General features: G+C 38.0%; 1 protein-coding gene across 11 annotated transcripts in view; it reads left to right on the forward strand.

Annotated features, from left to right (window-relative positions):
• The window catches only part of CLOCK (clock circadian regulator), a 61,940-nt gene that overhangs the window by 10,515 nt on the left and 29,731 nt on the right, over nucleotides 1-21,694 (forward strand). For 6 of the 11 annotated variants that reach the window (XM_053975459.1, XM_053975469.1, XM_053975468.1 and 3 more), the window contains exons 3-4: nucleotides 1,877-1,963; nucleotides 20,207-20,317. The exons of 1 other annotated variant lie outside the window; for it this stretch is intronic. The gene's annotated coding sequence lies outside the window, so the exon portion shown is untranslated. Of the gene's footprint in view, nucleotides 1-437; nucleotides 627-1,876; nucleotides 1,964-20,206; nucleotides 20,318-21,694 lie in introns of those variants that run through there. 4 more of the 11 variants (XM_053975465.1, XM_053975464.1, XM_053975463.1 and 1 more) reach the window with 4 other exon arrangements.

The raw sequence follows: 21,694 nt of genomic DNA on the forward strand, positions 1-21,694 counted from the left end.
CCCAGACCCTACGAAGGCACTGTCCCCAGCAATGCAGCATGCTGATGTGGCCCTGTGGTTTCTGGAGACTAAAGTAATACCTCTCCTAGGGATGTGCTGCAGTGAATGAGCATATGTACTGCCATGCTCACTGCTTTTCTGAGTGTTTGTTTGTTTGTTTGTTTGAAGTGTTTTTGTGTGGTGTGGGGTGGTTTGTTTTGGTTTGGATTTTTTTTTTTTTTTTTTTGCATATGCTCTTGGTTGAGGTGACCTAATACCCTGTTCATGTAAGGATATAGCAGAAGAATGCATCTTAATGGGTTCAAGTACCACTATCTCTGTTCACATGTCACCTTATGAAAGGGTTGTTTCTCCTTGCTTCCTTGATTGGACACTGTGTACTGTCCAGATGAGGATGGGCTGGGAGGTGCAGATTTTCATGTTTGCAAGATTTGTCCATGTTGTATCTTGCAGTAAGGTTGCTGATTGCTTTGTGCATCATACAGAGAGAAGCACAGAACAGCAGGGTACTTGGTTTGTGGTTCATCTTTTGAGCACAGTGGGATTTTGATTCAGTGTATCATGAGGATCATGGCTATGGCCCTCTGTAGACTTCATGAATGTGTTTTTATGTTTTATCTTTCTAAGTAGGTGTTATTTTTCAGATGTTTTGTTGTTTTTCTGACTGGTTCAAAACACACTTTTATACTGGGTCAAAAAAACCCAATAAATTGATCTATTTGTGTAGAACTGATATTGAGCCAATCTTGCTGAAATGGGATTATTTTGTCTTGCTGGCAGAAAGCCTTCCTGTATTCCTCGTGGCTTATAATGCATTGGAGGTGCTTGGTCATACATGAAGTATGGTCATGAATGGAATTACAGGTAGCAGTGCTTGTAGTTAATGATGCTTGACACTTCCTGTTCCAGAACCCTGGTTTTAGTTGCTTATAATTTACTAAGACTTAAATTTCTGTTATATGTCTCCTTCACCTAAAATTCGACCAAACATCAATTTGTGTCTGAGAATAAGTTTAGAAGGAAGAACATGCTGTTTTCTTGATGCAAAATGCAATGAAAATCTTGCCACTGGAAAAATAAAGCACCTGCATATGCTGGAGCAAGAACTCAAGGTTTTAGGAGAAACAAATTGTTATGCTGCAGTATTTTTTTCTGCTTTCCTACTTACATTAGGCAGCTTGATAGATTTCTGAAAATATGTTTTGTACCAGTTCAATGAATTTCCTAAATCCATTTCATCTTTCCAAATCAGATGAGGTAGATATGTTCCAAATCCTTTTAGTCATAAGCAGACAAGGCTACTGAGCATGTTCTAGTTGGACTGTGAGAAGTAAACAGCTCTAATCTCCTTGACTCCATTGTAGTGTCAGGTACAAACACTGAGTAAGAAGATTTTCTTTTGCACTCTTTGTACTTTTCCTTAACTTTATCATGCATGTGCTGTTGATTTGGTCCTTCAAATTCTGCTTCAGCAGTATATTTCCATAACTGTTGTTGATTTTTTTCAATCAGTTTTTCTCTGTTCTTTGCTTTTTCTCTTTATTGCTACTCTCATGTTCACAAGATCAATATTTTATCATAATAAAATTGATCTTTTTGGACAGTGCAGGTGTGTGTGGTTAAAAGTTATTAAATACTTCTTTTTTAGCATCCTTAAAACCTCTGTGTGTTGTGCATCTTTGAGACTGCTTTTCAAGTAACATTTTTAAAACATGAAGATCATATTTGTTCTGAAATGGAAAGGCAATATAATATACTTAAAATTTTCAGATTGTGTACATGTGAAAATTTGTATAGTGTTGTCTTTCTTAAAAGGCAGTTTTTCTTCAGGAATTGCTCTAAAGAGATCTGATTTTTTTGTTTTCATCTAATTTAGCAAGTGTAGAGAGAAGCCCATTCTTTCATTTACGAAATCTTCTGGAAATTTATTTGAATTTTGTATACTGAACGTCAGTGAAACTAGGTAAGTCTGCGTAGTTTGGTTATTCTAAGCAACTAATGAATGAATTGTATGTGAAAAAAAAAAGATTAAAAAATCGTATTTGTAATTTACAGTTTCAGGAGAAACTGGCATGTAACCTAAAATCTAGAGGATTATAGTATTATAAAAATTACATATCCCAGAAAATAAAGGGCAGAGATTAAGCAATATATCCCTGGCTTTACATCTAAGGTAAAAAGCTGTGTATACACCAAATATATTTTATCTATTATTTCTTTAATAAAGTTCTTGCATTCCATAGATTCCTTGATCAGCTTCCCTTAGTATTTCTTTGTTCCTGGGGCTGTTTTCTAAGACGATGTTTAGAACCAGGCTAATGTCAGTCTTATGGTAGACTAATATTCCTGTGTCATTAATCTGATTTTTCTCAATTCCCATAGTTGGTTAACACAGAATTTAGAGATCAATATGAGTCATTGCAGTAAGCCCATGATCATCTTTACCCCTTTTAAATTTTGTTTGAGTTAGAGCAAGTTAAATCACAGTAGTAGTGCTTACAAACCTGTCTCGGACTATACTATCTGAATTTCCAGGGAAAAACAACTTTTTTGTCTAAAAGTTCAGAGATGCAAGAATATTTACTTTTCCCTTACTGTATTTAATAGCACAGGTAATAGGAGGAAATTAATAAATAAATGAGAGAAAGGCTGAAAGAAATAAGGTAGAAACAAGAAGTGAAGTAAAATATTTGAAGTGAGAAAACAGGACAAAAGATGAAGTAAATAAGCAAAGAAAAGAGAAATGAAGCCTAAGGAGTAGAAACATCTAGATTTATGTCTTCTGCTGAATTCTGGCACAGAGGAAATAATTTTTTTTGTGGAAGCCAGTAAATGGTCTTTCATCATGATTTTGTTTTTCAGTTGTGAGGAATTTTTCTGAAGTCTTTCAGTGCCATCAAGTATTCTGTTTGTGACATGACATCTCTTTTGATTAGCTTGATTTGAAAAGTAGGGTATAACTCCAATGTATGCATTACAATGGTGATTTGGATTATTAAAACTGCTTTGGAGAAAATCTCACTGTTGTCTCCCCTTACCACTTGTTTGTCTCAGTGTGTTTGAACTACATTCCTTTCTCAGAAGACTAGTCAGTAAGTTCTGCTGTAGGTGCAGAGTGATGTTCTGTCTCTACTAGGGACATGGAGTTCTGCATCAATCATGAAATTCCTGGAAAAATTTGAATGGTCCATGTGATAGTGATGTTTGCTTCTGGAGACCAGATGAAATCTAATCCAAAATAAACCCTCTTGAACAGCTAGCATAGGAGTGTCAGCACCAGCTGCTTTGATCTACTGATCCATTTCTACAGTTTCAGATTACTTTCTAATGGGGACAGAGCCATACTTGTTCACTTTGGTTATAGGTCAGTGGATGAGGGCAGTGAACCTCTAAGATATGTGTCTATGCTGCAAGTCTAGCCATGAGTTTGGGTGCTGATTTAGAAAAATTTTGAAGTGCCAGAAATACTTCTCAATTTTTGTAATATAAACTATGTCTATGAAGCACATAAATACTATAAATGACAGTGGTTCAAACGACTAAATCGTAACTGCCTTTCATAATTCAGATGGATTTTCTGATGGATTAGTTTGCTTATATTTTTAAATTGTTAAACAGAGGAGTCTTCTGATTTCTTTCATTTTATAATTTTTGTATAGAATTTGAAAATATGTATGCTTCCCACGCCAAATGTTTTGCTTGAGCTGCTCATCTGCATTGATATAATCCCAAGACCAGTGTTTTATGGTAGTCATTAAGTAAGAGCAAGACAAAAAATGAAAAAGAGATGGTATTTGCAAGTTTTTGCAGTTATTACCCTTTTTCGTGCCTTAGCTGTCATGAATCATGACAGGCTTTTTTTTTTTTTTTTTTTTTTTTTTGGCCTGGAATGAATTCCTCAGTTGTTAAGGTGTTGAAAATCTGAGTGATATTTAAGTGCTGGTGTTAAATCATTTTATCTTGAAATAGCAGTTGAAAGAGTACTCTCCATCTGCCCTGTTTAATTTTAAGTTCAGAGTTTCCCAAGATTTTTGCATGTTTAACTGTAGTATAATATCTCACATATCTAAGCCAGTAATTAATACTAAATTCAGCTATGTTTCTTGTTTATTAGATCTTTGCAGATTCTTGACTTTGGCTTTCAGCATTTTTTCCAGAAAATTTCCAACATTCAATTAAGATTTCTGTTGATAGGGATGTTTAAACCTACAGTCTTTTAATATAATCATTAAAATCCACCCAAAACTATTAAGCTTGTAACAGCATAAATAGCAGAAGCATTTTGAAACTATTTGAAAAAAATCACTGGTTTTAATAAAAACAATAAATTTATTTGCAATATTATTTAATTTGTTCAAAATTGAGATATAAGCCTCAATTTAAAATGAAGAAAAATGTCGAGAGTCAAAATGTGAGTTATAAGCCAGTAAGTTCTGAAAGACTCCTTATTAAGTAATCTTAGCTTAAGCATATTTCACTGTTATGTTGAAGTGCTCTGTTTGTGCATTTTTTAATGTGTTTGATACAAGTAAACTGTTTCAAGCTTTAATGTGTGCTTCAATGCAATACAGCTGTTTTCATTACCCTGTTAGCACATGGCCTGAATGTAAAATTCATATTAGTTTCAGGACTTCTTGTAAATATTGATAACTTTTGGTATCCCATTCCTCACTACCAGTGCTTCATAGGCCACTAGCAAGATCCTAGGTCTTCAAAACCGTTCTTGCAATGTGGTGAGCAGAAGGGAGTTAAATAAAATCTGGTTGTAATTTTGGTTTTTGATAATTGATACATTAATTGTAAATTGAAATAGCTATAATACTTTTATAAACATTTCTTAGTGCTGCTTTTAGGGACTTAAGTGCTGGATGATCAGGTTTTGTTAATTGAGCAAAGAGCTGTATGAGGGATAGAACCACTCACTGTGAAGGGGCCTTGATCCCAGCAGGGAAAGTCTCTGATGGTGGGAGTGACTGCCAGAGTGACTCCTGCACGGTCAGACAGGGAACTTTCCTTAACGTTGGGATCTCAAGAGTGCAGAGATAACTTTGAGGGGCAGGAAGTAAGCACTTAGAGGCAGCTATCTTGGTACACAGAAATAACATTCTGTGAAAGAAAAACTTGGGAATTGTAGAAGATAAAAATTAAAAAACTCAGGGAGTTTAAAGTCACGCAAACGTAGCAAGCGTGGTCCTAAGTAGTTGATATGATTTTTTTGTTGGATATTATAGATGGTTAAAAGGACTAATAGTTCTCACAGAAATAACTTTAAGGACTCATTTGAAACTTTATAGGGTTTATATGGGGTGTCAGGATAGAATCTGAATTTCCAAAATACAAAAATACAAAAAGGAGCTGAGTTTGTGACCTGTTCCCTACCCTTAATCTAATCCTGAAAATTCCATTATTAAATATTGTAGCTGCAAAGTTTTTAAGAGCTTGGTGTAGAATTTCCTGATATGTTTTGTATTTCAGTCAATATCATGATCTTAAAATATTTTGAAGGAATGGGAGACACATGACAGAATTTTGCTATGAACATTGAATTAGCCTGCAAGGTATTAAAAGCCTTCATTATAAAAATTCCCTGTGCCTGAAGAGTAATATTCTCATCATAATTAATCAACTTAATTTACAATTAGATTGACTGGAGCCAATATTTTGAGATGATACTGATACATGAGAAGAAGGAATTTGTTCTTTGTCTTTTGCTGTTTCTATGGTGGCCCTCAGAAGGTGATTTCAGTAGGTTTTGTGGACTTAGCTTAGCACAAGCTCTGAAAGTTTCAGAGGAAGGAGTGCATGCTTCTACTGCTCAGGAGAATGAAGAAAAAGTGAGAAAATTCATTATCTACATAAATAGATAATGGTTTAGAAACACAGACTGTTAAAAAATGTTAAATGTTAGTGTTACTTTAAACTATAATTTTTCTTTGAGCTTTGTTTCCTGAACATTAATAAATTCAGTTGTGTTCAGTGCTCTAATATTTTAATTAAGTAAAGATACTCTTCCTTTAATTCCTTATAAGAATATATGCAAAGTAATTACAGTAAAATTAAATTAAATTTGGAGTTGATTTTATATACTTTTTTCCTATTGCTGCATTGCTGTTTCTGTTTAGTTTATGCAGCACTATTGTCTTTTGTTTCAATAATGTATCATCTTTTCTACCTGAACAAGTCCAGTGTGACTAGATGCTGGCTGGTTTTATTTCCTTTGATTTTTGCTTGTAGCAGGGTGGCGAAAAGATACTTAGCATCTATACCCAAAGTGGTTACTGAATGCCAAAAGTTTATAGGGAAAATAAAACTAAACTTGTTTTTGTCTTAGTTTTATTTGTTCTTTAGCCAAAACAAGAGTTATTTCCTCTCTGTATCAATTGCAAAACTCTTCTGGTTTGTTGCTTTTTTGGGAGTTGTGTTTCTCATTTGGTTTGGTTGGTTGGGTTTGTTTGTTTATTTGGGTTGGTTTTTCTTTTTTTTTTTCCCCTTTCCCTTTCCCTCTTAAGGTCTTTTTTTTCCCTTTCCCTCTTAAGGTCTTTGTATATGAAATACTTGTCTTTTATCTCAAGTCTTGCAATCACTGTAATTCCAGTTGAGCCCAGATTCTTCTGTTGAAAGTTCTGACAAAAGAGTAACTCCAGTGTTTTCTTCAGTGAAATTAAAATCTGGAATTCTGCAGTATAGTGTTGAGGATCTTTTTACAGTATAAGCTTGATTTTTCAGTAACAGGTAGTTGTATTGAGGGATAAACTGAAGGATCTGGCAGACACTACTATAATTCTGGAAAATAGTTCTTCTGTTAAAGCTTGTTAACCATAGGAATATAATAGTAAGCATGCTAATACAGAAGTATGTTTTGCCACATATTTTTTGGATAGAATCATAGGCTTGGTTTGGAAGAGACCTTAGAGATTATCTAGTTCCTATCCTGCTCCCCCATGAATAGGGAATGCCATTCACCTGATCAAGTTGCTCAGGGTCACATCTAACCTGGCTTTGAACACTTCCAGGGACAGGCCATCCACAACTTCTCTGGAAAACCTGTTCCAGTGCCTCAGCACCTTCTGAATCAAGAATTTCTTCCAAACATCTAATCTAAGTCGTTGCTCTTTTAGTTTTAAGCTGTTCTTCCTTGTTCTGTATCTGCTTGTGTAAAAAGTTGCTCTCCCTCTTTTTTAAAAGCCTCCTTCAAGTACTGGAAGGCTGCAGTGAGGTTTCTGTGGAGCAGTCTCTGCTTCAGGCTGGAGAAACTCAGCTCTCTCAGCCTGTCTTCCATAGGAGAGGTGCTCCAGTCTTATGATCATCTTTGTGGCCTCCTCTGGGCCTGCTCTAACAGGTCCATGTCTTTCTTGTGTTGAGGATCTGAGAGCTGGATACAGTCACCCCTTGTCACTGGCCTTGATCTGGACATAGAGTCATTGACCACAAGTCTCTGGCTGTGTCCATCCATCCATCCAGTTAATTTTCCCTCCAATAATCCACAATTTAAACCTGTGTCTCAAATATGGCGAAAACGGTCTTGTGTGGGACCATGTCAAAAGCCTTACAGAAGTCTAGTTAGATGACATTGGTTGGTCTTAACCTTGTCAGCTGGTGCTCCATCATAGGAGGCCGCCACATTGGTCAGGCATGATTTGCCCTTAGCAAAGCTGTGCTGGCTATCTCTGTTCAACATGTGCCTTAAAATTGCTTCCATGATCTTTCCAGACACAGAGATGAGACTCATTGTTCTGTAGTTCCCCGGATCTTCATTTCTCCCTTTTTAAAAAAAAAATAGGACTGATGTTTCTGTTTTTCCAGTCAACGGGGTTTTTGTGTGACTACTATGGCTTTTCACATATGATGGAGAGTGGCATGGCAGCTTCATCTCATCAGGTCCCATAGACTTGTGGTTATTCAGTTTCATCAAGTGGTCTCAAACCTGCTCTTCTTTTATAGTGGAAATACACTGAAATGACCATCCCCTAGTGCTTCCCATGTTTTGTTTTGTCCTTTTTTCAGCTACCTCATTAATTTTCCTTTTGTTACCACTTTTTGGTCTCCAAAATGATGTGCAGGACTTCTGGGGAAAGTGGTGGGTGGAGGTAGGGAGGAGGAGCTGCTTGTTTGGTAATTTTTTACTTGGACTGCACTTCAGTGTTGTAGCTTAAAATTTTCCAACTGTCTCATTTTATGGTAATGTGAAGTCTCACTTCTTTCATTTTGAAGATGCTTTCCAGTGAAGTACACTGCCTACTCCATTTTTCAGGCAGGCAAACAGTCCACTCTTCACAAGAGTTTTACAGAATAATTTAGCTGTGCGTGAGTCACCCATGCTGGGAAATTTAGGAACCAGAGGCACTTCCACAGCTGCACAGATCACGGATTGTGCAATCAACTTGTAAAAAGTAAAGTGGTGACTAGCACTAAATATTTTTAGAAGTGTTTTACTTACATGTATGCATTTCTGTGATATAGATAATTAAGTTGCAAATAAAATAGTGCCTTTCTAAAGCACCTGTCATATGTTCTTGGGTGTTGCTGTTAGCAACTGTTGTCAATTAAAAAAAGAAATTGTGTCCATTTGGTATACCTGCACAATTGTAAGTGCTACATATGGCTACTGTTAATATAAATCATTCATCAAATTGTCTTAGTTTCAGATTATTAATTTAGAGGAATATCCTTGTATAAGTATCTGTACTGAGGATCGTCCTAAAACCATCCAAGTTCTTGCTAATTAACATGCTATTTGATAAATAGGTTGACAACCAAGCAACACATCAGGTATATATATTTACATTTTGCTTGAGATTCCCATTGACTGTAAGGCTGAGTTCTGGTTTTGTTTTCATATCCAGAAGCTGCTCTGTGAGTCTGGATCAGTGTATAAGAATAAATCGCATCTGCCCAGAAGTTCAGTTTCTCATGGGTTGTCATGTGAGAGGCAACAGCGCATGGGAGAATAAAGATGTTTCCTTTAAATGTGATGCAGGCTTCTCAGGTAGTAACTACAGTGCTCATCTCTTTGAACACAAATTTGAATCTTGTTTTTCCTGATTTTGTCTCTGGTTGTGATTTAACACATGATGTACGTCAGCATGAAATGCCACTGTTGCCAAAAGATGTCTAACCTGGTGATTTGCTGCTTCCCCTTCCTCAGTGCCAACACAGCTTTTGAGCAGTCATATGCTGAAACAAATGTAGTTGATTTAGCTGAATGAAACAATATTTGGGTTAGTTTGGGGCTGGACCAGTTTTAGCCTCTGCTGACTGATCACATATTAATGATAGCTGAAGAGAGGGAATTTAATGTGGCCATGGAAATAAGTGGTCAGAGAAATGATCATAGGCTAATATTACACAAACTTCTGGTTTGATCAAGGAGATTGGTAAAAGTGCTTATAGGGTGTGAAGTGCCTGGTCTCTGTAGCCATGTAGTTACCTGTGTGGTCTGTGGGTGTTGCTCTTGCTATCTTTCATGTGGTAATTCTTCATCTGTGGACAGATTCAGAGGAAGTACTTAGTCTTACTTCTCCCACATTCTAGGTAAATACCCTGACCATGAGTTAGGAATAAATCTTTGTCTCCTATTTAGAGAAAACCAACCAAAGAAAAGAGGGCAAAAAAAAACTCCAACAAAACAAAACCACCTACAAAAATCCCTTGAGTTCATTTTGTTTAGTTGTCTGGCATTTTTTTTAGTTGTCTGGTACTGGTGTGCCAGTTCCCCTCTGACCCCTCCCATCACTTTTTCATGTGGGTGTAAGAAGCAGTAAGATTTTCTGGATGTGCTAGATAATTGTATCTTAAAGGAGTAAGTTGATGATATAAAATAATTTGATGTCCCTTAAAACTGATTTAAGACTCATAAACTATATCCTTTATGGACTGTAAAGGGCAAGGATGAAGCAAGGCAGCAAGTAAGATTACAACCATGGACTTCAGGGATCTTCTTCAAAGAGTCCCATGGGAACAAGAGTCCAGGAGAGCTGGTTGGTATTCAAGCATGACTCCTTTAAGGCAAGCATGACTCCTTTAAGGCTCAAGAACAATGAGCAAGAAGTTGGACAAAGGGGGCAGGAGACCTGTATGAATGAATAAAAAACTGCTGTCATTTTTCAACTGTAACCAGGAAATACACAGGAAATGAAAGCAGGGACAGACTGCTTGGAATCAATATAAAGTGCTTGTCAAAGTAGAAACATGACAAGAAGGGCCAAGACCCACCTGGAATTAAATCTGATTGAGAATGTCAAGGACAACAAGAAGGGCTTCTTCAAATACATAAATAACAAAAGAAAAACCTAAGATAATGAGGGCCTCTTACTAAATGGAAAGGGACCCTGGTGACGGAGGATGCAGAAAAGGTGGAGACAGTGAATGACTTCTTTGCATTGGTCTTCACTGGCAAGACCAGCTCTCCAGAATATCTGACTCAGGAGACCAGGGTAAAGGAATGTTGGAGAAAAGACTTTCCTTCAAGGAGGTCAAGGAGGATTGGGTTAGAGAACACCCAGGTAAACTGAACATTTACAGGTCCATAGGCCCTGATGGATTGCATCAGCAAGTGCTGAGAGAGCTGGTGGACACCATAATGAGGCTGCTCATGAGAGGTTAGGGCAATCAGGAGAAGTACGTGAGGACTGGAAGAAAGCAAATGTCACCCTGGTCTTCAGAAATGGCAAAAAAAAAGAGAACCCAGAGAACTACTGACCAGTTAACCACATCTCATTCCCTGGAAAGGTGATGGAATGTCTCCTTTTGGAGGCCTTCTCTATTCATGTGGGTAACAAGAAGGGGATCAGGAGCATGGATTCACTGAGGGCAAATCATCCTTGGCCAACCTGATTGCCTTTTACGATGAAGCAACTACCTGAAGGGATGAGGGGAGAGCAATGGATGTTGTTTAACCTCAACTTAAGCAAGGCTTTCAACAACATCTCTAACAACATCCTTGTAGGCAAACTCAGGAAGCATAGCCTGGATGAGTGGACAGTGAAATGGATTGAGAACTGGCTGACCCCAGAGAGTCACTATCAGTGACACACATTCTGGTTGGAGGACTGACACTTGTGGTGTCCCCCATGATTCAATATTGGAGTTCTTTAACTTATTCATCAATGACTTGGATGAAGGGGCAGATTCCTCCTCAGCAAGTTTGCTGATGACACCAAGCTGGGAGGAGCAGCCAATACCCCAGAGTGCCATGCAGCCCTTCAGAAGGGCCTCGACAGGCTGGAGAGATGGGCAGAGAGGAAATTCAGTGAAGGCAGGTGCAGGGTCTTACCTGGGGAGGAGTAACCCCATGTACCAGCACAGGCTGGGGATTGACCTGCTGGAAAGCAGCTGTACAGGGAAGGACCTGGGGGTTCTGGTGGACAACAAACTGTCCATGAGCCAGCAATGTGCCCATGTGGATGAGAAGGCCAATGGGGTCCTGGGGTGCATTAGGAAGAGCATTGCCAGCAGGCTGAGGGAGGTGATCCTGCCCCTCTTAGTACTGGTGAGGCCACATCAGGAGTGCTGTGCCCAGTTCTGGGCTCCTCAGGGCAGGAGAGACATGGAGCTCCTGGAGCAGGTCCAGTGGAGGGCAGTAAAGATGAGTGAGGGGTTGGAGCATCTCTCTTGTGAGGAAAGGCTGAGGGAGCTGGGCCTGTTCATCCTGGAGGAGAGGCAGTTGAGAGGGGACCTTCTGAATGTATGTAAGTATCTGCAGGAAGAGAGGATGGATCCAGGCTCTTCTCAGTGTTGCCAAGCAGTAGCACAAGAGGCAAAGTGTGGTGTCATGTTATAGGAGTAGCGGGGGGGGAAGGCCAACGGCAGGCAGCATGGGGCCAGACACCATGGGGGGGGAATACATGGGGGAAGCATGGGGGTACACAGGACTTGGCTAGCTAACACAAATAAGAACCCCTAAAACCCAATCCCGGGATGCAACAGCAAAGTTGATGCACAGGAAGTTCCACTGAAGAGGAAGAACTTCTTTACTGTGCAGGTGAACGAGCACAGGAACAGATTTCCAGGGAGTCTTTGGAGTCTCCCTCACTGGAAGTACTCTGGGAACTGGACACAGCCCTGTGCACTGTGCTTTAGGATGACCCTGCTTGAGCGGGGAGGTTGGATGAGGTCCCTCCCATCCTGACCTGTTCCATGATTCTGTCATAAAGGCATTGGGTGCAGAAATAATTTGCATATCTTCTTACAGACCCTCGTGGTCAACTATTGACTTTTTTGATTTCTGAAAGTTTTAGAATGGCATAATGAGAACGGAACAGGAAATTTTGACTGAAGTTTTCTCTTTTTTTTATGTAAAAAGTGTATGTAAGTGTTCATTTGAATATAAAAGCTAATAAATCTTCATTGGGTGTGGTTTTTTTTTTTTCTGGTCTAGGATTGAATTTTAGAAAGATTCATTTGTGTGAATTTCATAATCTCTTTTTAGCTTCCTTTCCCAACTTTTAAGACATATCTGCATGCTAAAAGTTTGACAGTTGAAGTGCTCATGTAATATTTAGGTTCATGGATTTCAGGAAACAGTAATTGACATGGATAGCTGAGTGTTGTTGCAGTAATAATAACAATGATAAAGTCTCATTTTCTAAACTTAAGCCTGCATTTATATCAACACCAAACAGAAATTTTGCATGGAATAAGAATTTCCTTGGTGTTATCTTGCTTTGAATGTGTAATAATTATGTCTGTTGAAATTGATAGTTAATTTTCTCCAGGACAGTTTTCAAAAAGTAGTTGACTTTCTGTATGTGTTATTCTTTCCTTTTATTATTGGGGTATAGTAAAACCAATGTTTGACTCTTTAGTCTGTCTCATTTCTTGGTGAATTACCATGTTTATTTTCCAGTATAGGAATTAAATGTTTAATAAATTTTTCTTCTTTGGTTTGATTTGTTAGGATTCTTCGTAGTATTTTTGCTTTGATGAATATGTGAAATACCATTTTAGAAAAATTGATTGTTAAACTAACATTTGTGTCGGATACAAAACATCTAAAATTTATAGTGCTCAGTTTCATAAATATGCACATTTTAAATTGGGTTAATTATATCAAAGTGTTTTTAACGCCAGGATAGATATCTTGGTACTGTATTTTGAAGTTTTTTTCTTTAAATTTCTGTTAATATTGATAAATCATCAAGTGAAGATTTTTTTTTTATTTTCTGATAACTTTATTCTGTAGAAAAACAATTATTTCTATGTAGTAAATAATTTTATGTGATACTTATAATATTCAGTAGGAATTTAAACTTCAGAATGTGTGTGTGGAATTTTTTCACCTTTTGAACTTCTGGAAAAAACTTGTCAGTTATCTACCTTCTCCGTTCCATCTAAGAGGCTGGAAGAACGAAGCTTGATTTTATTTTTTCATTGTGAATTGTACCAAGTTTATGTGGGTCATGTTAGAAAATAGCAGACTGCAGATTTTAGACCATCTATAGCACTTTTTTCCTCAGCAGTGAGCTTTAATTTAGGATCTGTTCTTCAACTGGCTAGCTGACTACAGGTTGTATCTTTCCAGCATTCCATTAAAAGAAATGAAGATTTACACAGGGATGTGAAAGTTTTCCTTTTTGAATTGTAACACTAATAGGTTAGTAATTAGCTTCTCTTGACCTAAATGCCTGTTGTGAAGTACTAGTTTTGTGTTAAGCACCATTTAAAGAGACAGTAGGTGTACTTTTAAGCCAGACTTGATTATATATATTGTATTTTGGATGTGGAGACGCAACACATAATCAAGTCTAACCCAGGGTACTGTGTTATAGAACCAGGAATGGGAGATGTAGCTAAGATGTTCCTGCTCTTTAGAGAGAGGTACTGTTTCTTAGCTGTGCCAATTTTCAAAGATAGATGGAGCCACACTTTTAAAATTCATTCTTTATTATTTTGTTCTTATTAAAACTGTGTGATATGTGTGTTCTTTCAAACACATAGTTTCACAAATCTGCTTCAGTGTGTGGCCAGAGCTAAAGGGGTGTGCACCTTCAGTGAGAGCCAAGGAAGGGTGGGGCCTTAAAAAAATGGGAGCAAGTGGGATCATAACGTGTAGCCACTGTCTTTTTTTGTACAGACTAGTTGCACATGATTTGCAAACATTATTTCTGCCACTCATCTTACAGCTTTGTTATTGAAGGAAGGGAGTCTCTTGTAAGGAACTGTACACAAATGACTGAGTTAATATTTAAAATGAGACTACAGAAGAATAACAGCTGGTTCTGATGGCTAGGTTATTAAATGCTGCCTTTCAAATTTATCTATAAACTTGGGTTTGTACTATTTCTTATTGTCCTTTTTGTTTTTCTGATTTGGGGAGCTTGTTTATTGACAACTCTGAAAATTTGTATCACTCTCTTTTAGTATCTTTGTTAGTAATTTGATGGAGGCACATACACAATACCTCAGGTGTTTAGAAGTGTAGTTAGTTGGAATCTTGGAAGGCGAAGGTAATACAGGCAGCCTGGAAAGGGATGGAGGGGTAAAAAGCCTCATAAGTGCTTCAGCACCCCACAGCCAAGGACCAATTATTAGACACCTAGCAACCTGCTGAGTTCTTTCCTGGTCACCCCCAGGGAGCTGGAGGGAAGCCAGGCTCAGGCCAAGAGCCCAGATTGCTAGAGAATTCCTGATGAGGTGGCAGGTCTGAGGATGTTTTGAGAAGTCAGTTTGGTGAGTCAGAGACCAGATCAGTGGGGTACATGGGCAAGTGTGGGCCAGGTTCAAATGTATCATAAAGTAGTTCAGGTTGGAAGGCACTGTAAAGATCATCTGATGTCAATGTTTCCCCTTTTCCAGTCACCTGGAACTTAGCTTGATTGCCATTACTTTTCAAATATTATGGAGAATGGCTGTGCAAATACATCAACCAGTTCCCTCAGGACTCCAGGATGCATCTTATCAGGTGTCATGGACTTAATGTATAATCAGGTTCCTCAGGTGATCGTGAATCTGATCTTCCCTTACAGTGGAAGAGACTTTGTTCCTCTAGTTTCTGTCTTGCAGTCCATCCATTTAAGAAGTGTGGGAAGAGGGGTTGCAAGCCAAGAAAGTTATTGAGTACCGTAGCCTTCTCCTCATCTGTTGTTTCCAGTTTACCAGCCTTATTTACTGGGTGTGTACACCTTCTTTGACCTTCCTTTCCTGGTTAATATACCTATAGATGTTGATGTTATTCTTTGCATCCCTTGTCAAGTTCAGCTCCAGCTTTGCCATGGCCTTCCTCATCCCATTCCTTCACAACTGGGCTGCATCCCTCTACTCTTCCTGGGATACCTCTCCTGGGACAGAGTAGAGGGATGCATTTATGCCTTGCCCTTTAGTTTGACCAGCAGTACCTTCTCATCCTTGCTAGACTCTTGTGTTCCTTGCTGATTTCTTGTGCCTGGAGATCATTAGCTGTTGTGTTCTCTGGAGGACATCCTTACAGATCTGCCAGCTCTGTTGCTCTCCCTTGTCCCTGAGGGTGGTTTCCCTGGGGTTGGTATTGGCTAGCTCCAGAGGCCTGACTTTACTGCTCAACTGATTCACAAACTGCAAACTTCACCAGTGTGTAATCACTGTAGCCCAGGTAAAGGTCTGAGGCTTATTAGAGCTTTCTTGCATGCATCTTCACTGCAGTCTGGGCTAAGATTAGGGAGCTGCACTGCATCACGAGGGAGCTGTGTTGAGTACTGGGAAAGAGATACAGACTGTGGAGAAGAGTAGAAGAGTGGCTGCAGAACGGCTGGTCAAGCAGAGATCAGCTCAAATGATCTGGAGCAAAGGAGCGTTTTCTTTTTCTGTGAGCTCGAGAGATGGAAATTACAAACTGTTGTTAGTCCCAAGTCCTAGAGAAATCTCCCTCTTGATGGTGGGACAGTCTAATATGTGAAGCATGCAGGAGAGAATTGCTTTTTCTTGTCACCCTCATAAATAATTTTTCTATGAAGATACTATTTGCAGTGACTTTTGAACATATTTGTTTGAGCAGCTTGTTTAGGTCCATTACCTTGTCAGGGAGTAGACCAGGGCACATCTGTGTGACAAACCATTTCTAAGAACTTAACCTCTCTTCACCTCTGTTGTCATGTTTTCTACTAATCAAGGTGATCTGTAGCCTCTTCTAGCTGCTGTGGACTGTATTTTATGGTACACAAATAGTATGCAGTTTTTCAAATGTCATTATAACTCAACTAAATTGGTGATATCACTAACTACTACCATTACAGGCCTTCTAACAGGCATTTAATCTCTCCTGTAAACTACTTGAACTTTACCCTCTTACCAAAAGTGCTTCAGTAGCAGACATGAGACTGCCATTCAGGTAATGCAACCCACACCACCAGCCTTCTGTTCTACTGCACTTTCTCCACTATATATCCTTGAGTACTCCCTGAAAAGGTGATGGACCTAAGGAAGCTGCTCATCCACAGCAGACTACTCATGGCCACTCAGAAATTTTCCTATTAAAAGCCATCTGGGATCCATCCATGCTAGAAGCAGCCCTCTCATTGTTTGTCCTCTGAAGCACTGGAAGATGAACACCTGCTGCTATAGGATGTTTTATCTCAGAAAATGACATTTCTAGGATGTGTCATCTCTTCTGTGCAAGCACGGACCAAAAACTGATTTGTTGGCATGATAGAGGAAAGCTTGCAATATGTGACTATTCCCAGCTGCAGGAATAACCTATTCAGCTGCAAAGTTAGAGCAGAGTTCCTTGAAGTTCCTTTTAACCCTGTCTTTTGATTATTTTGATTTTTTTTTCCAATTGCCCTTTTTTTTTTTTTTTTGAGGTAAAAAAAGAGACATGTCAGTTTTAAAATCATAGTATTTTCACAGCCAGCCTTTGATTAGCAAGAAAAGATTAATCAGTCATTACGCTAATTTGCTTTCTGCTGGTGTGTATACCATTGCAAGCAAAGGAGCAACTGCCTTGAAACCTGCTTGCTCATTCTATTAGACCAAACTATATGTGATTAGAGAGCAAATGCTTATGGTTTACCTGTCTAAAAATCTCTTGCTCTACAAAATGCTATGGTTCTGGAGAGAAACTAAACCAGAGAAAATGATTCTTCTTCTCTTCCCCTCTACTCCACCTCCAAAAAAGAGAAATGGCTGAGCTGGAGGTAATCCAATGAAGCAAAAAGCAAAATGGAAAATATGAGTGATAGTGATGTGCTATTCTGGGCAGGAGATAATGGCTGGATCTCTGCTTGCCCTAATTATGGTATAATGTCCTAGTAGAGTAAAACCCCAGAAGTTCATTATCCAAATGATCAGAAGCTCATTGAAAGGAGTATCAGGAAGGTTTGTAATTATCTTCAGAATCTCTATAATGAACAGGGCTTCTGATGCTGTGCTTACATTGGGAGTCAGGTTCTGCTCAGCTGTTTGCTCAGGGTGATGTTTCTGCTCTTGGTCTTTCTTACCCTGGTGGGTGACTAGTGTTAAGAGCTTTGCAGGGCACTGGGTGCTGTGGCTTTGATTCTTTAAACAAGGTCTTCTCTACAGCTAATCCTCAATTATTTTAATAACTAGTTAGCTCCCCTGGCAAAATTGGATTATAGCACAGAAATCAGGTTGTATTAAAGAAATTCATCAGTTTCTCTTTGAAGAAACTGTAAGGTTGGAAAATTGTATGGCTTCATATGTTTTTCCTGTGATAATCCTGGTGTGAAATTATTTATTTTAATAATACAAGCCATCTCACATTATTTGTCAGGGTGGTAATCTGCAAAATCATGTAAGTATTACTTGTATGCCGTGGCATACATTCTACATAAATAAAGGCTTTTATAGAAAAATATTTTCTACAGTATAAGGGCAATACTTATTCTTCCTCAAAAATATTTTTCAGTGTTACCATTACAGTGAAGTCCTGGAGACATAGGGATTTCAGTTACTGGCTCTATACAAAATGCCTCAATACAGGCAATGCATGCACCATTGTCCCACTCATTTTTCAGTCCAGTCCTGACAGAACATCTGTCATTAGCAAGACTGTACTGTAATCGTTTGTTCAATCTTTGAATTTGTTTTCAATATTTAATATTACCAATGTGCATTCCAGTATTGATAATAAAATTGGACTGAAGGTACTGAAATTCTTTCAGTCTAAAAAAATTGAATTTTTTATCAGATGGTGTAAACTTTATTACCTTAGGTTGTATTATGACTTTTTACCCTGTAACTTATTCAGAACCTTTTTTATTTGGCCAAACAATGACTTGGGACCCAATAACTTATTGCCTTTCCACGAGTGATAAGTCAGCGTAGTGCAGAATTTGCAGTACTGCTTGTTTTTGTAATTTTTCTAAAGATTGAGCAATTTTGTGTAGTAATGGTTTGCACATCCATGGCAGCAGCTAAGATTTTTGGTTGAGGACCTCAGCTTCCTTTAAGATAGTAAGTTTCTAGCCACCTTGGTTACAGAAAAGTTGGAAAACATGCCTGAATGTGTTCAAAACACATAATGTCAAGCAACAGACACACATAATTTATTTTTTTTAAAAAACTAATGACTTGTGGAGACAGAATGATGACCTTTGAACACTTGTGGCTGCCAGTGCTGGCATGTAGGCGTTTTAACCTTTCTGCTGGCTTTCACATGCATGCCATTTCTACTGAGTTAGAGATCTATGTGGTTTTGGCAACAAAAGCTTTTCCACTGTGATTAGCTTCTCTTTTGGTCTGACTTAAACTTGCTTGTGTTCTTTTATGATATATGCATATTCCTCTCCTGCTCTTCTTAAAATCCCTTTTTGAAATATGTGTGAGAGCTCCCTTTTTTGACATTATAAAACATGGTTCTGTGATTAAGACCTGTAGTGTTTATCTTAAGTGTGTAATTGTGATGTAAAAGAAATGCACCTCTACATACTGCAGAGAGGAAGTCTAAAATTTTCGTCATTAGAAGAGGTCTAAAATTTTTATCATTAACAGAACTCTGTTAGGGTGAGAGCTGGCAAAGTTGTTCCACTCCAGGCAGCTTAAAAGCACTGGTTTCATGTTGCAGACTTCAATGGGACTTTTTGTCATTATTAATGTTTGCACTTGTCAAATGGAACAAAACAGAATAGGAGAGGAGGCTGTAAACACCTAAAAAAAGTAGGTCAATGGGCCAGCAGGTTATTTGGCCAGACAAGAACGAGTGGCTTCATTGAATCACGCTGTAATTTGTTTTCTCCTGTTGGCAGATTGTTCCGCTATGCTTTAGCTTTCTATGTTAATGTTTGCATCTGTATTTTAACCACTTGAGAACTGTTTTTAGGTGCAGGAGAAGGCACTCTAACTTTTCAAATCAAATAAGTGATAATTCTGGTGTTTTCCATAAAAGTCATCAATGAATTTACAAGTAGCAAAACCTTAGTTTATACGTCCCAGCTTCCTTTTTAGACTTTAATATAATTTAAAATAACATTTTTCAGAAATGGAAGAAGTACATGTTATAGTGAATTTGTTTTATTTTAAGAACAGTAAGCAAGGCAGATAGAAACAGGGATGAGGGAAAAAAAACTGATTTCATGTAGCTTAAAAATGTGGAAAGCGGCATGGTTCAAGGGAAGTTACTATAAATTAAATGTAATGGTATAAAGAGACTGGAAGTAGGCAATCACTTATGTCAGTGCTGAGTTTCTGTTTAGAAGAAGTGCAGTTGTGAAGCAAGTTTGTGATACATTCTAGGAATTGATTTTGAAGTAGGTTTTGAAATAGAGAGTTAATGGCTGTGTTTGAGGGAGAAGCAATGGGCAACTTTGCTAGTTGTCAACAGCAGCAGCATTCTACACATGCTGAGAATAAAAATTTGGAGACTTGGAGAGGAGAAGATGTAACAAAGAAAGCCAGGAGAGACCCTAATAAGAACTGCAGTGAAAAGATGTTTAAACAACAGTGTATAAATACACTTTGAATGTAGTAAGTGGATATGAAGATGTAGATGATACGAGTGATAACAAATTCGAAAGTGAAAAGGACATCAAGGCTAAAGATAGGCAGAAAGTGATAGCGTAAAGCCAAGGTAAAACTGTGTCAGAATATCCTGCTTATCAAGAAGAACTTTAAAGCAGTGTCAATTCAGATAGTAAAACACTTGAGCTATTTTTGATAGGGAGAATATTGCATTTAGAAATTACTCTCATTAAAACAAATGCTTGTCTTTATTAAAAAATGAAGTAGATAATTTTTAAACTCATGGATTTTAAAGCTCTCCACTGTTATTTTTTGACAGTTTGGAATTTATTTTCTGCGGAAGAGGATACCTCTAACTCCACATTGTTCTTCACAGGAACCAGGTTTTGTCCCTAAACCTCATACTTCAACAAGTCCCAAAGTGTAAAAGGTAAAACTGTGTTCTTATAATTGATAAGGTTCCCATGGCTTTCAGTTATCAACACTGATGGGCTGAGTAGCAGTGTTAAGTAGTGTCTTTTGCTCTCCAGAACATGACTGAATTTGAATCTTAGAAAATATACATAGTCCTTTATTTACCTAGTGTTCACTTTCAACTTGACTGGTTTTGGTGGCATTATCTCTGCAGTCTTATCCTTGGCATGTATAAGCACTGAGAGTGTTCAGTTCAGTGTCTTGCAAATTTGGATGCAAAGATAGAAGGTTCAAACCTTGAAAGATGAGAAACCAGTGTGCTACAGGTGCGTTTCCTGTACTTTTCAGTACTTTAAACTATTTGTCTTGGATACCAGGTCTAGGTTGCCGGTTCTAACGTAGGATTTGTATATTGTAATGAATAATTTTGTTGATTTCTGGGATTTGAGTGCTCTGTTAAAGTGAAAAATACTTTTAAATTCTGATTCTGCATAATGAGTATGTCAGTTATGTCACAAGTAAAAGTTTTCTGTATTTAGCTGTAGAAGTGCTTTTCTTTTGTAGATTAGGGAAAGTGTATAATTTGTCTTACAGAATTTCATATTGCTCTTGGTCCCTATAATTTTAGAATACCATTTTTGTATAAAAATTAACACAGGGCTAGAAGTGTAATTAGTGCATAGCTGTATTAGTGCTTATCATGTAAGCTAAATGAAAACAAGTTTATAGCTTTTGTCTTGATTGTAAACTTAGTTCCATGCCAGTTATGATAGTTAGCTTTTACTGCTGAGCAACCTGTCTCTTGCTGCGCAGTTTTGACAAAAATTGAAACAGATAACTTCCTCATAATTTATTTTTCTTGTGCCATTTATGGCTGGTTTTCAAATGGTGCAACTCTGTTATTTGGCCAACTAATTTGAGGAATTTAATTTGTCAGTATGGCCAATGCAGTTGTTATTTTGAAGAACTGGAGGGAAGAAGTGGTTTGCTGCCTGTGTGTCTTCATAGCACTAGATTTTGGGAGGGTGAAGGCAGGACAAAGGTGGTCCGTACTAATTGAAGAAGTGAGGCATTTGGGCAGAAACACCAGCACACCTTGTCACGTGCCTTGAAAGAGGTTCTGCTGCAGCACAGCTCTCCCATTTACTTTCCTGCTGCACTCAAGTTATGAAACTTTGTGGTGAAAAATGCTATTCTTGTGAAGGAAACCCACACAGTATGTGGCTGTTGTAGATGCAGAGACAGTTTGGTTGAATCACAAGCTTTCTTCCTCAGTTCCCTCATCAGGCATTTGCTGCTGTATTTCTTGTGGTATTAACACCACAAGTTCCACTGGTTTTAGTACTCTCAGAAACAAATAAATATTTTTCAGAAAATATTGAGTCACTAAACG

Source organism: Vidua macroura, chromosome 4, assembly GCF_024509145.1.
Source record: "Vidua macroura isolate BioBank_ID:100142 chromosome 4, ASM2450914v1, whole genome shotgun sequence".
Taxonomy (NCBI): domain Eukaryota; kingdom Metazoa; phylum Chordata; class Aves; order Passeriformes; family Viduidae; genus Vidua; species Vidua macroura.